Genomic DNA, 20,964 nt, shown 5'->3' on the forward strand with positions numbered 1-20,964 from the left:
ATCCCATTTTAAAGTACCATTTGAAGTGCTAATGTTAAGTAAATTAGGAAAGTTTGGTGTCCCAAGCTAATTATTTTGTAGGTTAAACAGAAACATCATGGTACTTGTGAGATCATATATTGAATTATTCATTCATAAAAACCTGCCCTGCTCTTTCTAAATGATGAGCTAGTATAGCCTAATGAACGGAGAACTATACTGGGACCAATGAGTTCTAATTCTAGCTCTGTTGCCACTAATTTGCCATTTGACTGATGTCCACAGTCAGGTTCATTATTATTTCTGTCAGCCTTTGTGTCCTTTTCCATAAAGTGGGGCGATTTACTTACCAGCCGCACAAGAAGTGTTGTGGGGATTAATTTGTTCATGTTTCATGTTCTTTTGAAGCAGTTGGGTTATTTAATAATTAGTTTTATTAAAGGAATCTGTCACTACTCAAAATTGAAATGTGGATGCAAATTGGCATACATTTCACAGCTGTTTCTAAGACATTAATTTTTCTCTTGCATGTGGTATATTAATCTTAGCAGTAATGGGGAAACTATAAGAGATTTGTATCTTGGGTTTAATTCAGGTAAGTGGATACTTATCTAACTTCTGAAGATCTTGAGGCTCCTAATTGGTGTAGGGCTTTGTGTTTTGGCCCTGGCCTGGTGCTCTCTGGCTGGCTACCAGCAGCTCAGTTTTTTAGCTTCAGCTGCCTTGAATGGATCTAGTATCAAGTCCTGCCTGTTCTGATGTTTGGTGCCTTAGCCCTGGTCTACACTAGGAGTTGAGGTTGAATTTAGGAGTGTTAAATCGATTTAACTCTGCACCCATTCAAACGACGAAGCCCTTTTTTTTTGACTTAAAGGACTCTTAAAATCGATTTCCTTACTCCACACCGACAAGGAGATTAGCGCTGAAATTGACCTTGCTGGGTCGAATTTGGGGTACTGTGGATGCAATTAGAGGGTATTGGCCTTCAGGAGCTTCCCAGAGTGCTCCATTGTGACCGCTCTGGACAGCTGTCTCAACTCAGATGCACTGGCCAGGTAGACAGGAAAAGGCCCGCAAACTTTTGAATTTCAATTTCCTGTTTGGCCAGCATGGCAAGCTGCAGGTGAGTGCAGAGCTCATCAGCAGAGGTGACCATGTAGAGCTCATCAGCAGAGGTGACCATGATGGAGTCCCAGAATTGCAAAAGAGCTCCAGCATGGACCAAACGGGAGGTATGGGATCTGATCACTGTATGGGGAGAGGAATCCGTGCTATCAGAACTCCGTTCCAGTTTTCGAAATGCCAAAACATTTGTCAAAATCTCCCAGGGCATGAAGGACAGAGGCCATAATAGGGACCCGAAGCAGTGCCACATGAAACTTAAAGAGCTGAGGCAAGCCTACCAGAAAACCAGAGAGGCAAATGGCCACTCTGGGTCAGAGCCCCAAATATGCCGCTTCTATGATGAGCTGCATGCTGTGTTGTTTGACTCCTTCAATGGAGATGGAGGCAACACGGAAGCAGGTTTTGGGGACGAGGAAGATGATAGCTCACAGCAAGCAAGTAGAGAAACCGGTTTTCCCGACAGCCAGGAACTGTTTCTTACCCTGGACCTGGAGCCAGTACCCCCGGAACCCACCCACGGCTGCCTCCTGGACCTGCCAGGCAGAGAAGGGTCCTCTGGTGAGTGTACCTTTTAAAATACTATACATGGTTTAAAAGCAAGCATGTTTAATGATTAATTTGCCCTGGCATTCGCGGCTCTCCTGGATGTACTCCCAAAGCCTTTGCAAAAGGTTTCTGGGGAGGGCAGCCTTATTCCGTCCACCATGGTAGGACACTTTACCACTCCAGGCCAGTAGCATGTACTTGGGAAACAAAGCATTACAGTGTATGTGTGCTGGCATTCAAATAACATCCGTTCTTTATCTCTCTGTGTTATCCTCAGGAGAGTGATATCATTCATGGTCACCTGGTTGAAATAGGGTGCTTTTCTTAAGTGGACATTCAGAATTGCCCGTTCCTGCTGGGCCGTTTGCCTGTAGCTGAACAGAAATGTTCCCCGCTGTTAGCCATGGGGAGGGATGAGGAGCTAGCCATGTGGTGGAGGGAGGCAAAATGCGACCTTGGAACGAAAGCACATGTGCTATGTATGTAATGTTAACAGCAAGGTTTACTGTGAAAGAGTTTACCCATTGTTCTATAAAATGTGTCTTTTTAAATACTACTATCCCTTTTTTTTTTCTCCACCAGCTGCATGTGTTTCAAGGATCACAGGATCTTCTCCTTCCCAGAGGCTAGTGAGGATTAGAAGGCGAAAAAAATGCACTCGCGATGCAATGTTCTCTGAGCTCATGCTGTCCTCCCACACTGACAGAGCACAGACGAATGCGTGGAGGCAGACAATATCAGAGCGCACGAAACCACAAAATGACTGGGAGGAGAGTGGCAGACTGAAGAGAGTAAGTGGCGGGCTGAAGAGAGGGCTGAAGCTGAAAGGTGGCGGCAGCATGATGAGAGGAGGCAGGATTCAATGCTGAGGCTGCTGGAGGATCAAACGAATATGCTCCAGCATATGGTTGAGCTGCAGGAAAGGCAACTGAAGCACAGACCACCGCTACAGCCCTTGTGTAACCAACCACCCTCCTCCCCAAGTTCCATAGCCTCCTGAGCCAGACGCCCAAGAACGCGGTGGGGGGGCCTCCGGCCACCCAGCCACTCCACCCCAGAGGATTGCCCAAGCAACAGAAGGCTGGCATTCAATAAGTTTTAAAGTTTTAAATGTTTAAACTGCTGTGTGGCCTTGTCCTTCCCTCCTCCATCACCCCTCCTGGGCTACCTTGGCAGTTATCCCCCGGTTTGTGTGATTAATTAATAAAGAATGCATGAATGTGAAGCAACAATGACTTTATTGCCTCTGCACGTGGTGATCGAAGGGAGGAGAGGAAGGTGATTAGCTTACAGGGAAGTAGTGTGAACCAAAGGGCGGGGGGTTTCATTAAGGAGAAACAAACAGAACTTTCACACTGTAGCCTGGCCAGTCATGAAACTGGTTTTCAAAGCTTCTTTGATGCGCCCTCCTGTGCTCTTCTAACTGCCCTGGTGTCTGGCTGCACGTAACCAGTGGCTGGTCGATTTTCCTCAACCTCCCACCCCGCCATAAACGTCTCCCCCCTACTCTCACAGATATTGTGGAGCACACAGCAAGCAGCAATAACAATGGGAATATTGGTTTCGCTGAGGTCTAACCGAGTTAGTAAACTGCGCCAGCGCGCGTTTAAATGTCCAAATGCACATTCTACCACCATTCTGCCTTGCTCAGCCTGTAGTTGAACAGCTCCTGACTATTGTCCAGGCTGCCTGTGTATGGCTTCCTGAGCCATGGCATTAAGGGGTAGGCTGGGTCCCCAAGGCATTTCAACATCCCCAACAGTTATTTTCTGGTCTGGGAATAAAGTCCCTTCCTGCAGCTTTTGAAACAGACCAGAGTTCCTGAAGATGCGAGTGTCATGTACCTTTCCCGGCCATCCCACGCTGATGTTGGTGAAACGTCCCTTGTGATCCACCAGTGCTTGCAGCACTATTGAAAAGTACCTCTTGCAGTTTATGTACTCGCCGGCTTGGTGCACCGGTGCCAAGATAGGGATATGGGTTCCATCTATGGCCCCACCACAGTTAGGGAATCCCATTGCAGCAAAGCCATCCACTATGACCTGCAGATTTCCCAAGGTCACTACCCTTGATATCAGCAGATCTTTGATTGTGTTGGCTACTTGCATCACAGCAGCCCACACAGTAGATTTGCCCACTCCAAATTGATTCCCGACTGACCAGTAGCTGTCTAGCATTGCAAGCTTCCACAGGGCTATTGCCACTCGCTTCTTAACTGTGAGGGCTGCTCTCATCATGCGCTTCAGGGCGGGAAAGCAAGTCACAAAGTTCCATGAAAGTGCCCTTACGCATGCGAAAGTTTCGCAGCCACTGGGAATCGTCCCAGACCTGCAACACTATGCGGTCCCACCAGTCTGTGCTTGTTTCCCGAGCCCAGAATCGGTGTTCCACTGCATGAACCTGCCCCATTAGCACCATGATGCCCACATTGCCAGGGCCCAGGCTTTGAGAGAAGTCTGTGTCCATGTCCTCATCACTCTCGTCACCGTGCTGATGTCGCCTACTTGCCCGGTTTCGCTTTGCCAGGTTCTGATACTGCATATACTGCTGGATAATGCGTGTGGTGTTTAATGTGCTCCTAATTGCCAAAGTGATCTGAGCAGGCTCCATACTTGCCGTGGTATGGTGTCTGCACAGAAAAAAGGCGCGGAACGATTGTCTGCCGTTGCTCTGACAGAGGGAGGGGCGACTGATGACATGACTTACAGGGAATTATAATCAACAAAGGGAGTGGCTTTACATCAAGGAGAAACAAAAGCAACTATCACGCAGAATGGCCCCTTCAAGGACTGAACTCAAAACCCTGGGTTTAGTAGGCCAATGCTCAACCCACTAAGCTATTCCTCCCTCTGTTATGTCAGGCAGGACTGAATCTCCATTAAAGTTTTCAAAGTGCCCCTGACAGACCTCACCAAAACAATTGTTGGCCATTGATTTCACAAAGGGAGCAAATAAATACAAAACAAATCTGGTCTATTTCTTGTTTTGATCAACTCCATCTAGCTTTTACATCTTTGGCTGGCAGAAGATGGTGCAGTATGACTGCTAGCTATCCTCATCTTCTGCTTGCCCGGCAGCAGATGGTGCAATAGGACTGCCTGCAGGACTAAAGAGAATGACTTGGTCGAGTCACTCCTAATTTAGTCCCTGTGCCCATGTCTGCCTGGGCGCTCCTGACCAATCTTACTGAGGCGGCCAGGAGCACCTCAGACACAATGACAATGGTTTTCAGGCCTATTGCACCATCTGCTGCCACAAGGCAATGGGTTGCTGCTGTTAGTGTAGCAATGCAGTACCATGTCTGCCATTGGTGACATACGGTGACAGTGAGCTGAGCAGGCTCCATGCTTGCCGTGGTATGGTGCCTGCACAGGTAACTCAGGAAAAAAGGTGCGAAACAATTGTCTGCCGTTGCTTTCACGGCGGGAGGGAGGGCCTGACGACATGCACCCAGAACCACCCGCGACAATGTTTTTTGCCCCATCGGGCATCTCAACCCAGAATTCCAATGGGTGGTGGAGACTTCGGGACCTGTGGGAGAGAGACCCACAGTGCAACACTCCGGAAGTCGATGCTAACCCTGTACTGTGAAACTACTCCACTGAGTTAATGCACTTTGATAGTGTGTCCCCCCACACAAAATGCTCTACTATATAAAAATGATTTCTAAAAAATCGACTTCTATAAATTCGACCTAATTTTGTAGTGTAGACATACCCTTAAAGTGGTACAGATACAGGACCTGCAGGCTTGTGCTGCTCCTCTTCCCTTTTGTTTGTCACTGTTCCCACAATGGGGTAGTGGGACTGAGGAAAGCCAGAGACAGTGAGGGAGCGACCAGAGGGCTAAGCAAACTGACCAAATGCTAGAGAATAAGCAGGTCTGATGGCTATGCAGCAGCACACTCATTAATGCAGGATCAGGTTCCCAAAGGTATCTGCTTATCACTTTTATCTTGTGCTCATATGAGTAACACTCTGCACCAGCTCTCAGGAGTATCAAATCTTTTCCGCATTTTACAGCCTAAAGTACATCACATGTAAAAATAAGTATTTGCATATTCTATATGTACAGTGCACACCCTTTTGTGATATGTCTGATCCATAGCCACTAACACTCCCCACACTCCTATCACCCTCCCAATTTTGGAACCTATTTGACTCTGCTACCACTGTCTTACTGAGAAGAGCTGACCTTCGCAGAGACTTCACATCTTCTCAGCGATTAGGGTACAGATTACTTTCAGCCATATCTGGTCAGCATGGCAGAAATTGGTAGAGAAAGAGTATATAAAAGCAAATCTGATGCAGTTCATGCAATGCTGGAATTACACAGCCTCCCCCTCATTTTGCAGTACAGTTATATCAGCAATGTGGCCAAGCGACAGGTCGGTGAGCATGCTATCAGCAGCACATCAGCCATTTCATTAATATTTTGCAGCTGTGCTGAAGAAACTACCAGTTCATTTTGCCTGTAACCAAACTCCAAAATACAACATAGGATGACATCTGAAGGAGCAGTGGCAATATAAACAAGATGCAGTTGCTGAAGATCAGCAACTCAGGAAGAATCACTAGGAAAACAGCCGTATAAGGTTAAATAATAGTATTTATCAGTGCTAGGACAGCTTTTGTCTGCTTTGTTATAGCTCAACAGGATCAGAACTCCATTTGCCTGCATCTAGAGCCTTCTCACAGTGGGAGGTACTTGACTGCTAGTCATGTGTATCTAATTTTAAAGTGACTGTACTAAATCTATTGTAGGGAGGAATACAGAGAGACTATGAAGACTATATGATGTCATGAGAAGTGTCAGTGTAGATAAAACGGAGGAGATGTTTTTAAAACTCCTTGATTAAAACCCTTCGTAGATGGGCACTCAGGAAAATTATGGTTCAGAGTACAGTCCTTCTTGTAAAGCCCATAGCAACTCCTCTGCACTCCTGAGTGGACAGAGATTTTAATCCATTTTAATATGGAAAAAGGTTAAGTTAATAACACATTCCACCGCTGCCCCCGCTGGTTGCCTTTGTTTTGGTCTCATTGGCCATACTGAAGAAAATAACTTGCTATTAAAATAACCTTTTGTATATTTAATGGATTAAAATATTAATTTCAACACAGACAACAGGAAATTGGTCCCCTACAAAAATGTGGTTGGAGCACTTGGTCCAGATTTTCAAGAGAGCTCAGTTCTCATTTAGGCACCTAAATGAAGTGGCCAGATTTTAAAGCGTGCTCATTGCCCAGCAGTTCCTATTGAGAGCAATGGAAAGTGCTGCTGGCCCAATGCCTTTGAACATCTGGCCACTTCATATGGGAGCTGTTTAAAAATCTGACTGTTACTGTAAAGTGGCATTTCTGCAAAACTCAGCTGTCTCTCAGGAAGGTATACATCTGTCCTGCCTATTGCATGAGACCTCAGCCACAGACAGAGGTGAAAATAACTTAAAGTACGCCGGAGTCCTGAGTGGGGGCGTGGCCTCAACCGGAAGAGGCAATTTAAAGGCCCCGGGGCTCTGGCTGGGAGCCCTGGGGCCTTTAAATCACCCCTCTGCAGAGGCAGCTGGGAGCTCTGGGGCTCGGGGTGAATTAAAGGGCCCAGGGCTCCCGGCTGCCACAGAGCTCCAAGCATTTAAATCCCTGCTGGAGCCCAGCTGCCAGAGCCCCGGGGCTCCGGCAGCTGGGCTCAGGCAGGGATTTAAAGGACTTGGTGCTCCGGCCACTGCGGGGAGCCCCCGCCTGAGCCCCAGTGCCAGAGCTCTGGTGGCGCTTTAAAGTTTAAATTCCCGCCTGAGCCTGGCTCCGGCAGCCAGGCTCCGGCAGTGCTTTAAAGGGCTCAGGGGTCCTGCCACTGTGGGGAGCCCTGGGCCCTTTAAAGTGCTGCCCAAGCCCCACTGCTGGAGCTGCGGAGGTAATTTAATGGGTCTGGGGCTCCTCACAATGGCAGGAGCACTGGGCACTTTAAATCACCGCCGGGGAAGCCGGTCCATCTGGTCTGGCATGGCGTACTGGCTCTTGCTGGAACGCCAGACCAGACCAGCTTACTTTCACCTCTGGCCACAGAGCAACCCTTTTCCACTTGGATGTCTTAAAAACATATACAAAGTTTATAGGTTAATGTACCAACACTGCCATTGTACATTTAGTCACTGGCCCAGATCCACAAAGGTATTTAAGCATCTAACTCCCAGGCTTAGGTGCCTATGTCCAAGTTTTAGCCTCCACTTTGAGTCACAAAACTCCCGCTTGGCTGCCGCCTAACACTGAAAACACCTAAGCTCACTCAGTGCCTAAGTTTTTGCAGTAGAAATTTCCTAGCTGCCAGAGTTTCTGCCTCTGGGCATGTGCACTGATGTCTCATTCAAGGCTCTATTTCCTGCCTAAATCCAGAGTGATCCATGAACCAGGGAACGTCCATTTCACCCATGGGGCCCAATTAGGTAGCCTGCCTCTTAGCATGCCTATTGGATTTTCTAGCCGCCTACAAGTTAGGCATTGTGACAATCAGCATTGCTATGCCTAAGGCCTGGTCTGCACTCAGTGGTGCGCTGGAGCCAGTTCTCACCAATTTGCTAGAACCGGTTGTTAAATTTAGAAGCCCTTTAAGAACTGGTTGTTCCGCGAGGGACTATTGGTTCTAAAAGGGCTTCTAAATTTAACCGGCCAAAAGTGGCGCCTTAGGCACCGACTCCATGGGTACTCCAGCCCTGGAGCACCCAAGGGAAAATTTGGTGGGTGCAAAGCACCCACCGGCAGCTCCCTGCCACACCCCCGGCCCCAGCTCATCTCCGCTCTGCCATCCCCTTCTCCCCTGAATGTGCCGTCCCGCTGTACTTCTCCGCCCCCTCCCCCCCGCAGGCTTCCCATAAATCAGCTGTTTGCGTGGGAAGCTGGGGCAGGCTGAGAAGCAAGCGGTGGCTTCCCGCTCCGGCCCAGGGAGACAGAGTGGAGGTGAGCTCGGGCGCAGGGGGGGGCGTGAGGAGGGCCGCCCGCGCTGCAGTAGGTAGCCTGGGGGTGGGTGGGGGGGTGCGCAGGGGAACCGCTCCCCGCCCTAGCTCACCTCCGCCACCCTCGGCCTGAGTGTGAAGCCGTCGCCTGCTTCTCAGCCCTCCCCGGCTTCCTGCTGAACAGCTGACTCATGGGAAGCTGCGGGGGGGGGGGGGGGCGGAGAAGCAGAGCGGGGCGGCGCGTTCAGGGGAGGAGGTGGAGCAGAGGTGAGGTGAGCTGGGGCTGGAAGCTGCCGGCGGGTGCTCTGCACCCACCAATTTTCCCCAGAGCACCCAGGGAATCATTGCCTAAGGTGCCACTTTGGATGTGAACAGTGAGAGGAGCGGCCGCTCCCTCTGCTCTCCCCTAGCTATGCTCCCCTGCCCCTAGGAGCCAGAGGGACCTGCCAGATGCTTCCTGGGAGCTGCCCCAGGTAAGCACACCGGGACTCCCCACCTTGCCCCCCAGCAGGTCCCTCTAGCTCTTAGGGGTGGGGTGGGCACCCACTACAGTAGCCCACAAGACCCTCTTGCCCAGTTCTTGGGGCAGTCAAGGGACAGGGGAGGGGGCTGGATGGGGCAGGGGGGGCGTCAAGGAACACGGGGGTTGGATGGGGCAGGGGTGGGCAACGACCCCCTTGTGGGGTGAGGAGGGAACCCGTTGTTAAGATTTTGGCAGCTCATCACTGTCTGCACTATACCGTGAGGTCGATGTAAGGCCGCTTATGTCAGTGTACACACGACTGCCTCACTCCTGCCGATGAAAGAGCCCTACTACACGGACATAATAACTCCAAATCCACCAGAGGCATAGGGCTTGTGTCAGTGCAGTTAGGACAACATAATGTCCATGTAGACATTGCGTTCCTTACATCAGTTGTTGTCTGGCTTGTCAATTTCAGGGCTCCGCTGGGTCTCCACTCCAAGCTGGGCTGCCACCCAGGCTCCAGGCTTGAGCTACTGTGTGGCCTCCACACTGGAGTCTGGCTGGACTGAATCTTCCAGCTCCTGGCTGGGAGCTCAGCTGCTCCTCCCTGGGAGCATGGCAGCTGACCGGCCTTCAGGCGCGGATCTCCCCGCTGGAGGTGAGAAGCCCTGCCTTGGGGGCAGCTGGGTTCCCGGTGGGGAGCTGTGTGGAGCTTTGGTCTCAGCCCCTCACACTGCCCCTCTTCAGTCAGGGGAAGTGGTCCTCGTGAGGATGTGCACCACAAACAGAACGAGGGTAGTGTGGCTATCAGCCACTGCTGAAATTACTGTGGTGGCTGTAAGTCGACCTAACCTAGGGCATGTCTACACTACAATCTTAAGTTGAGCTAAGTCCCTTTGTGGGTCTGGGCCCCTGTGCTTTTACACTAGACGGCATTCTTTCTTTGTCCGCAAATTAAATTATATTGTGAGAATGGCTTGTTTAACACACCAGCCTCGTATAGCCTGGGCATCTCCAACCCAGCCTGCGAACATACTAGTGTGCAGTGACACAAGATGGGACTGGAAGAACCTGGTGTTGTCCTGTTGCAGAGGTAAGGAGGCAGTGGGCTGGTTGGCTGCCCCCAGAAGTTGATGTTACCTGGGGGAAATGGAGTGCTGCAGGCTGGTCCCTCCCTACCAACAAGCAGCAGGAGCAGGGTTGGGCCAGTTTGGTACCCACAGATGATGTGCATAGAGGGTGGAATCTCATGTCAGAAGACTTCTCAAGGTCATGGGAGAGACAGGGCCTGCAGGAGGAAGGGTTATTTTCTGTGTTTGTCATATGAGGCCTGTGAAGAAAGGAGGGGAGTTAAGTGAGGAGGGTATAAAATGATCTGGATAGTTCCTAAAAGGTTTAGATAAGCATCCAATGAGGTGGGGATGTTTATCTGAACTGAACCTCAAATGCCTGGAGAATTAATGTCTGGTACTAACATGTCATGTGGTGTAATTTTTGTATGGCAGCCCACAAGAGCACTTGCACCCCAATCCCCAGTTTTCAAAGGCACAGATAGCATGCAGGGTTTGGAGAATGTAGCCCTTGGAATTCAATACTTTAGCATCATAAAGCCATAGATTGTGGCTTCCAGTCTTTTACGTCAATTTTTTTTCTTTAAAAAAACAGCTTTACAAGGGAGCTGCATGCACAGTTATAATGAAAGCAGCCCATCTGATGGCTGTTTGATGGCCTATGTGAAATGAGTTAGTGGGCTCATTCCAGTTCCCAGCAGGCAAGCACTGCAGCACAATAACCACCCCCACAATTGGCACTAACAGTGATTTGTAACCTTCTTGGCAGTCTCATCTAAAAGGACAAGGCATGAATGACTTATTTTCCCCTTCCTCAAAATATTCCCACCCACTTAAGGATGAAGCCCGTTGGCAGGTCACTATGGGAAGCTTGCATGGCTGCTGTCTGTGCTGTACTTGTTCTGTGGAAATGCAGTCTCCAGGGCTAAGAATCTGGAAACTTTCACAAGCATTAATTTGATGTGATGTTTCTTTTTTAAAAGAATGTAGCTCTGATGGAATTTTTAGTACTAGTCGAGATAAATACCTATCAGAATCCACTAATTTATCTACTGCCATGATTAAATTAATGAATAAAATGCTACTGTATTTTATTCCTATAATGTGTAAGCATAAAAATAAACATTATTCATTTTTTCCATGGCATATTAATTTATTGAATGTACTTATGAAACTAGTGTGAGCGGGGGAGAGTTGTCCCTAAAAAAAAAGTTTGTTTCAGTTCAAGTTAATTCAGATTCTCCACCCATGCATAAAAACAACTGAGCTATGAAATTGGGCAGCATGTTTTCTGGCAATAATGAGAAGATAATATTCCTAAGGAGTATTTAGGCGAGATCACTATTGATAGGTTAATTAGAAATAAAAATGTAACGCTTTCTTAAGTCATTATAATAAAGAGCCTCCAGCATGTGACTTTTGTTACACACTTTTTGAACTATCCTTATTTTATACTTAAGTAATTAATAATTGTCTTGTGAACAGAAGCCAACCAGCACATACAATCAGAATTTTAAACATGTTCAACACAAGGAGACAATGTATATAGCTGCTATGTGGCAAAAAAGGATGTTTGTGTTTTTATATATTTTGAAACTACTCACACCAGCCTACCTTAAACTTGCCTCAGCTACTATGCACTTCTTGAATAAATATGTCTGTGTCATTAAAGAGGTGCAGAGTTTCCCTGCTGCACAAAAATGAATATAATTGCATGTGCAGGCTTTCAATCTATGTTAAATAGGGAAATCTAATGGTAAAAGCAGCCCCTGATGAGTTTTTGCAGCGGGCATTACTGTCTGCCATCTTATTAATGGATTTTATAATTAAAACCTCTTGAAAGAGACTAATTATCCTCAGAAAAATAACAGCCCCCACTTATATGGGCATTATATTTTACAATTGAAACATGTTTTTTACATTATGTATTATTGCATACATTTGTTCTCAGTGAAACTGAAAGACTAAGGGCTTGTCTACATTTGGAAATTTACTGGAATAACTATTCTGGAATAGATTTTTTTCAGTAAGTGTAGACAAGAAAGCCTTTATTTTACTCCCTGGAGATAGACACGGAATAGTCAGACACTGTGCAAGCTTGCTCACAGCAAGGTGCTGTTGCTGCATCAAAAACATTTGAGCAAAGTTATCAGATATACCTAGTTACAGTGTAAGTTATTATTTGGACTGGACTGAGACCCTCAGAATAATTTCACACATAAGTATGAATGTCCTTTTTTGGGAGGAATGGATGACATATGTGTCCTCCGCATCTGTCTTTCAGCAGACACTTGAGAGGGAGGGAAAGAGGAAGGCAGCAAAGTGGAGTGTCTGAGGCTGCTGCCTTGAGAAGCAGTAATTCCGTCTTCCTTCTGCTGACAATCAGCTACTCAAGTGGGCAGAGAAAAAGCTGTAACAGTGGGCACTAGGTATTGCTCTACCTCATGGGCAGGCATGAAGCTGCTCTGTGCTTGGTCACAACAAGTTAATATGCACAGATAACAGGGAGTCCTGTGGGGCAGGGAGGGATCTGAGCTAGCTGCAAAAAGAGAAATGGAGCTTCAGCCCCCTACCCAGTGACAGCTCCAACTTTTACTCTCTTCTCACCTTCCATAGAGGTTCAGGTACAGGGGAAGGGAGCTATTGAGGACCACAAACTAGTGTGAGCGGAGGGAAAATCTTGGGGAAAGGGAGTTTGGGGAAAACAAGCTTGGGGTGAAGGCTGAGGGGAGAATTGGAGGGGGGTGTATGGGGGGGAGGGACATTGTTGGGACAAGGAGAATTTTGTAAAGAGAAACTGGAAATTGGAAGGAGGAATGAGTGAGTGAATGTCTGGGAAGATAGAGGTGTTCGTGGATTGTGGTGGTGGGGTTAGGAGATGAGGCTCATGCTGTTGAAGGGCCTTGGGAGGGGACCAGGGCAGCTCAGGGTACGCTGACGGTCTATATGCGCTCTCCAACTTTGCTGGCAAAATTGCACTGCTGCCCATAAACTAAGCTGAATTTGGCTTTCGAAGTTGAAAGGCTAGTTCATTCTCTAACTGTGCTTAATGGACACACTTTTAAAATTATTTTCATGGAGTAACATGATATAATGTTAGTAGGATGTACTAGAGCCTTTCACCTCCATGTCATGTAGCCAAACCTGAAGAGTCTTTTAGGCCATGACTACATTAGAGACCTTACAGTATCACAGCTGTACCAATGCAGCAGCACCACTGTAAGCTCTCCCATGTGCATATCAGAGTGTCTCCTGCCAAGATAGCACTGTCCATGCGGGCACTTCTGTTGGTGTAACTTATGTCACTCAGAAGGATGGGTTTTTTACACCCCTGAGCAACATAAGTTATACCAATAAAAGTGCTAGTAAATGAAAGTTTTCTGATAACTGTCTGGTGATCTCAATCCTGTTTTCAATGGACAAGTCATCTCATTCTAGTTCCCTCTAGATAATCATCGGAACCATGGTTAGAAAGACTACATAGAGGCCAAACACTGAATGTGTATGGAGACAGAGCCCTCTGGTCACGCCTATAGGTTATCCCTCCAACTCAGTGACTGTGTGAGAAATTTCTCACACTGAGGCAGTGTGAGAAATTTTGTAGAGGTGCTGCTTATGCTGTACCTGTTCTAGGGCAGAGGACTTCAGTCATCAGGCCTGCTATTTGGCATCTTTCCTGAGCACTATTTTTAAAAATGCTCTGCATGTTATGCATAATTTCCTAAAGTTTATACTAATTCACATCATGGAGCAGGAAAGCTTTATAATTCTCCTAGAAATGCAGGTTTAAGTACAAAGTACAAAGGAGTACTTGTGGCACCTTAGAGACTAACAAATTTATTAGAGCATAAGCTTTCGTGAGCTACAGCTCACTTCATCGGATGCATTTGGTGGACAGTATCTGACATTTTATTTGTAAAATTGTACATTAAACCATATTAAGCAGATATTATTAACTCAACATTCTTTTCCTTATCTGGTTACAAGGATTTTGTTGTTAGCCACAGAGTTATAAAGATGTTTGTAATGAGTGAAGCTGAACACATTTTTGAGAGAAACAAGTTAATCACATTTGTGAAAGAAGTATTTTTTCTCTTTACTTTTCCAGAAATGATCTCTATAAAATGTATTCAGCTTTTGAGAATAATGCTGTCTTATCACTCACTTGTGGTTAAATCTCACAATTTATTAAGCCTTCATACTGCTGAAATATATTTACTATCCTAAAGAAACTCATTTTACATTTCTTCGCTGAATATACACAATACAGTTCTTAACATTTTTGTCTATGTGTCAAAACAAACTTCCTTGGGTATTGTCATTTGTACTAAAATAGCATGCTGGCTCACTATGCTCTGGGCTGGCATGCAGCTAATATGCTTGAATATACCAACTTAATTCCCAGAATTCTGATCAATCACACCCCAACCTCTCTACAAGTATGGGTGGATAGTGATGGATGAAGTAAGGAATTGGCATTTGAATGAAAGTGCCCCATGAGGACTGACAATTCAGAGGGAAAGGGCAGCTAAATGTTGGTTTGTACCACTAGGGTGGATTGCAAATCGCTAGATAATGGCAGCAACTAAAGAATGTGCTGTCTTAGTGTATTTCTTTGTCATGATGGTTCTGAAAATCATTAAAAACTGTTTTCTATGTGGGTAATTTATAAAGAGAAACAGACGATGCACATCAAGGTATAATGTAAGCCATGTAGCACAGTATAATACAGAATTTAAAAAACAGCAAGTGAAACACAGATAGAAACAAATAATAACTAGTTCTTATGTAGCATCTCCAAGTGCTATATAAAGCAGGAAAGTATTATCCCCGTTTTCAGATGGGGAAATTGAGCGGTGAAGGGACTTGTCCAAGGATGCTGGTGACAACATCATGCATAAAACCCAGGTCTCCTGAGTCCCAGTCTACTGCACTATCCACTAGGCCATGTGGTCTATTGCTGTGCACAAGGAACATTCTTGCTGTAACAAAGACTAAGTCACTTCCACGAAACTGCAGATTTCAGTAATCCAAAATCAAATCCAGACATTCATAAAATGGGAGAGAGGGGAATGAGAGGGGAGAATTACTATTTCAAACATTTTAATAGCAGCAACACAGCTGTTGAAGAGCACTGGCAAACTTTCAGCTGCTTTCCTCACACAATTTTTGCTTATATTATAAAATTTGGTTTTCTATAGTATCTTTCATACTAAATGTATGTCAAAAGGATGTACAAAGCAATGGGTCAGATACATGACATCATTTTCTGCTTTCAGTTACATTGCCATAAATCTGGAGTAAATTTATTGTGTTTTATAGATTTTGGCACACGTAATTCAATGTATGTCTAAGCAAATACAGCAGCTGTTATAAACAACAATCGCAGGCAAGTGAAAAGCAAAAAGGCGTTTTCTACTATGGCTGGTTGAAAATTTTCTGTTGAAACAGTTTTTTTCAATAGAAAATTGAGCTTTCAATTAAATTAATATTTTTGCAAAAAGTGTCCACTTTCTATGGAGAGCTTTGAATCTTCATCAAAAAGCAGAACGTCCCAAACACAAACATTTCAATTCAGAAATGATGAACAGGTGCTCATGGGAGTTGCAGTTTGTGTGCCTCATGCCTCTGTTTTCCAACCTGGGTTGCATTCCCAAGCCAGATTAATCTTTTATAATGCACTGTAGGAGGGGAGACTAGGTTGCATCTTGGCAAATGTAATCCGGTCTGGAATTCTGTTCCCTAGAGGGGAATAGGGGCATAAGGTACCATAGCAGCAATTTTTAATTGAAATTTTCTGTTTTAGACTTTCTTTGCAAAAAAGTTGCAATTTTCTGCAGGGAAATAAACGCCATTTTTTGACCAGCTCTGCACTTCAGTCTTGTAAAGTGCTGAGTGCTGCAAAAGTACATAGCATGGTGCAGGACTGGGCACAAAGACTATGAGACTGAATATATTTTATAGACAACACAGAGCCTTTGATATCTTGCCACTTGTTGAGTTCAGTTACATTACTTTCCCCCTCTTCCAGACAGTACTTTAAATTGTTTAATCTCCTCCTCTATGTGTTCTTAGTGTATCTTTCATAAGTGAATGTCTCACATCTCATTGCTCATGCTTTCAGGTCCATCAGCCTTGTACACTCATCTTTTTCAGTTTATTTATTGCCATTGAGTCAATTGACCCAGCCACTGACCTTACCTGTGTAGGATTTTCACATCCTCCTAAACTTTGTAGTGCTTTTCACCTTCTTCACTCTGTTTTCTTTTTTTATGTATTTGCTGAATAGATTCCAACGCAGGTCCTGCAGCTTGTTGCACTTTTCATGCTTTGCAAGCCCTCAACTTTGACAATGTTTTTCCCGTTCTTTTTTCCATTTCCCACACCGCTTTTCCTTGCTTTGATTTCAGAGACACAGGGCCAAATTGTTCCCTACCCAGGAAATATCTGCACAGCTGAGAGGAAGCGCCTGGAGGTTCACCTTGTGAAGATTTTGTCCTATTGTTCCTATTTATGTGGTTTTTTTTCTGCGCTTGCATTCTGAGTGAGCAGGGGATGAGACCCACCCGTAGGATAGTTGCTGAATAGTGTGGAGGTTCGGTTCACTACACTTGCTCATGACAGCACAGTTCACTTGCCGCAGCCTTGCTCATGATTGCACAGCTGAGCTCCCAGCAGCTTCCCCAGCAGCTACGCAAGAAACGTGACATCTAAAGTAAAGGTTATTCTGAACATGAAGGGATAACTTGCTTGAAATATGGATATTTTCTACCAGAAAATCCCCGCATATCTGCAGGGGGATGATAGCAAAGAGTGCCCATCCTCTTTTCACATGTCCCTTGCTTTTCCCCTCTACAAGCAAGAAGTCCACTTCCTACGGGGGCAGGGGTTGGGACTGACTTTGGCAGGATTGGCAGAAAGAGGAGCAAGCTGACAGGGTAAGTCTCCTTGTCATCATTCAGAACATTAAATATTGTAGTGCAGCTGTTAGGGAGGTTTAGTAACCTCAGAATCAGCATTTGTCTGACTATAAAAAAGGTGAGTCTATATCACCTAAGACTGCAGAATACACCAGTTAAAATGCAACCCCAGTGGATCACCATTTTCCCTCCAATGATTTATGGGTTGATGGATACTGGTAGTGCAGTTGGAAAGTATCTTTAATTTTGTATAGTTAAAATCACTTCTGTTTATAATTCAAAAAAGTGTCATATGCCTACCTTTCTTTTTTGAGTCTCCCCTTACTATCTTTTCTCCATTCTTTTCTATTGTCTCCTCTCTCAAAATCTAGGCATCTGTAATTAATTTACATTTTTTGCTTCAACTATATTCCCTGGTAAGCTATTCTTTTGTGTTTATTACCCTTTGCAGTAGATGGTTATACCCACATTCTTTATTTAGATTGATTTTCCTAATTTCTTAGATTTTCTTTCAAAGATTTTGGGTTCTGCAGATATAATATTCCAGGAAAGAGGATTACTGTGCTGGGATGGGCTCCATCTATCAAATACCGGGAAGATCATCTTTGTACATCATCCAGCTAATGTGATAAGGAGAGCTTTAAACTAGGTCTTATGGGGCATGGTGACAAAAATCTGGCCAATGCGCATCTAGCCTCAAGTAAGGAAGTCAAGGGGAAGGGTCTAAATTCTTGAGAAGGGATCGGAAATCACAAATGCATTAAAGAGGCAAGAAGAAAAGCAACAGGGCAGTCTGCAAAATATCTTTGATGCCTGCATACCAATGCAAGGAGTTTGGGGAGCAAGCAGGATGAACTGGAAGTCACGGTATATGAAGAAAGTCATGACTTAATTTGTATTGCAGACTTGGTGAGACAACTCCCATGATGGAAATACCAGCACTGAGGGATATAGTTTGTTCCAGAAGGACAGGTATGGGAAAAAAAGAAGAGGCATTGTGCTGTACATCAAGAATGTATACACTTGCTCCAAAGTCCAAAAGGAAGTAAGCAGAAACCTATTGAGAGTTTCTGGGTGAGGATACTAAGGGAAAAGAACAGTAGCAATGCTATGGTGGGGGTCTATTATAGATCACCAAATCATGACAAGAAAGTGGATGAGGCATTCTACAAGCAGGTAACAAGATTAGCTAACACATATGAGCTAGTATTAATGGAGGATTATCACTTCCCTAATAGCTGTTGGAACACTATTACAGAAAAACATATTATGTCCTGCAAGTTCTTAGTATGTAGGGGGGACAACTTTTTAATTTAGAAAGTTTTGGAAATAATTAGGGGGGTCATCCATTTTGGAATTGGTGTTGTCAATAGTGATGAATTAGTTGCAAACGTGAATGTGGTTGGGAACTTGGGAGGAAGTGATCATGATCTGACAGAATTCAAGATCCCTAGGAAAGGAGGACATGAGAATAGCAAAACAAGGACACTGGACTTCAGATTTAAACCAATGCAGAGGAATAGTAGGAAAGGTCCCATGCAAAGATCAGTTAGGGAGAAAAAGATTTGAAGAAGGCTGGAAGTTCCTAAAAGATGTAATACAGTATTAGAGACTCAACAGCAAACTATTCCAATGCAGAGGGAAGTTAAGAAGAGCCACAGGAGCTTTTTAGCAATCTACTACCCAAAAGGGATACATCCAGGGAATGAAAGGAGGGACATGTCACCAAGGAAGTATATATGGAAATAGCATGAGCATGTAGAGACAAATCAGAAAAGCCAAGGTAAATAATGAGTTACAGCTGGCAAGAAATGTTAGAGACAACAAGAAGGGGTTCTACAAATATGTCAGACAAAAAAAAAAAGATCAGGGATGGTGTGGGCCCGCTGGAGAAGGTGAGCTGGTAATGGGAGACAGAGCTGCTCAATGCCTACTTTGCTTCAGTCTTCTCACAAAAAGTAACATGTGACCGGACGACTAGCGAAGTTACCACAGACAATAAGGGGAAGAGATGAAGATCATGATAAGTAAAGAACATGTCAGATATCTTCTGACTAATGAGAATGAATTCAAGTCAGCGGGGCCTGATGCTATTCACCCCAGAGTGCTAAAGGAATTGGCTGAAGAAATCTCAGAGCCATTGGCAATAATATTCGCAAACTCCTGGATGACAGGAGAGGTCTCATAAGACTTGAGAAGGGCTAGCATAGTGCCCATTTAAAAAATGATAAAAAGGAAAAGCTGAGGAACTGTAGACCTGTGAGCCTGACCTCAGTACCTGGGAAGCTGTTAGAGCAATATATAAAACATTCAATTTGCAAATACCTGGAGGATGAAGAGGTAATCACTAGCAACCAGCATGAATTTACTAAGAACAAATCATGCCAAACCAGCCTGATTTCTTTCTTTGTCAGGGTAACTGGTTTGGTGGACAGAGGGGGAATGTGGTAGACATAATATACCTGGAGTTTAGCAGAGCTTTTGGTACAGTACCACATGACATTCTGTTAAGTAAGCTGGAGAAATGCTGGTTTGGCAGAACTACCATTAAATGGATACATAATTGATTTAACAACCACAAACAATGAGTAATTATTAATGAAATGATGTCAGATAGGAAGGAAGTCTTGAGTGGGGTTCTACAGGGATCTGTTCTGGAGCCAGTATTAATTAATATCTTTATTAATGACCTGGATGTAGGTCTAGAGAGCATATTGATCAAATATGCAGATGACACAAAACTGGGGGGTGGATGGGGAGGGTTGCCAACCCTTGGAGGATAGAGCTAAAATTCAAAGGTATTTTGATACATTGGAGAACTGGGCTGTAGACAACAAAATGAAATTCAACAAAGACAAATGTAAGGTGCTACACTTAGGGAAGAAAGCCCAAATGAACAAATAGAGAATGGGGGATAACTGTCTTGGCAGCAGCATTGCTGAGAAGGATCTGGGCAGAAGCAACTGGTAACTGCTGATAGTGGTAGGGGCACAATTTAAAGGTTCTGGTGGTATGCAGTGGGGTTCATGGCAGGTACTCAAGAGACAAAGCAGTTTTGATTTCTAGAGCTACTTTTGATGTCATGTTTTACAATACTATGTAATAGCACATGGAGACTGTTCTAAAAGACAGCTATACATGAAGAAGCTCTGTATTGCATGAGTGTATTATATCAATTTGAAGCAGTGGTTCTCAACCAGGGGCACAGGTACCCTTGGGGATATGCAGAGGTCTTCCAGGGGATACATCAACTTATCTAGATATTTGCCTAAACAGGTTCCATAAAAAGCACTAGCGAAGTCAGTACAAATTAAAATTTCATATAGATAATAACTAACTTATACTGCTCTATATACTATATCAGCGTTTCTCAATCTGGAGTGGTGGCCCCCAGGGGGAGGTCATGGGATGAATTTAGGGGGGTTGCATATGCAGGGCCAGCATTAGGAGGTGGCAAGCAGGGGACCTGCGAAGCTAAGATACATGCTGAAGCTGAAGCTGAAGCCGAAGCCGAAGCCCCGCCTCCAGGGGCTGAAATCAGACTCCTGAAAGGGGTACAGCAGTCTGGAAAGGTTGAGAATCACTGATTTGAAGAACAGAAATATTTGCAAACCAGTCCTTTGATATGATCTTTTAGAGCTCTTGTGATAATATCAGCACCCAATAATTATATCAGGAATCAGTTCTAATTTAACCGTATAAAATTATTTTTCCTGTCCATTTGAATCCACTTTCTCTTCTGGGTTTATAGGGAGACACTGGCTCTCTTAGGCATCACAAGTACCAGAAATCTCTTGCTAACCCCTGTAGTGGCTATGATGTCTCTTCTGGCATCTGACTCCTCTGGTATCTATAATACCACAGAATGATGACTATGGGGCATTGTTAGCAAACCTGTAAAAACAGATT

General features: G+C 45.0%; 1 protein-coding gene across 30 annotated transcripts in view; it reads right to left on the minus strand.

Moving 5' to 3' along the window:
* Window positions 1-20,964, minus strand: part of MAGI2 (membrane associated guanylate kinase, WW and PDZ domain containing 2) — a 1,173,000-nt gene that overhangs the window by 31,776 nt on the left and 1,120,260 nt on the right. The gene's annotated exons all lie outside the window — the stretch shown is intronic.

This window comes from Dermochelys coriacea, chromosome 1, assembly GCF_009764565.3.
Source record: "Dermochelys coriacea isolate rDerCor1 chromosome 1, rDerCor1.pri.v4, whole genome shotgun sequence".
In the NCBI taxonomy this organism is placed as follows: Eukaryota; Metazoa; Chordata; order Testudines; family Dermochelyidae; genus Dermochelys; species Dermochelys coriacea.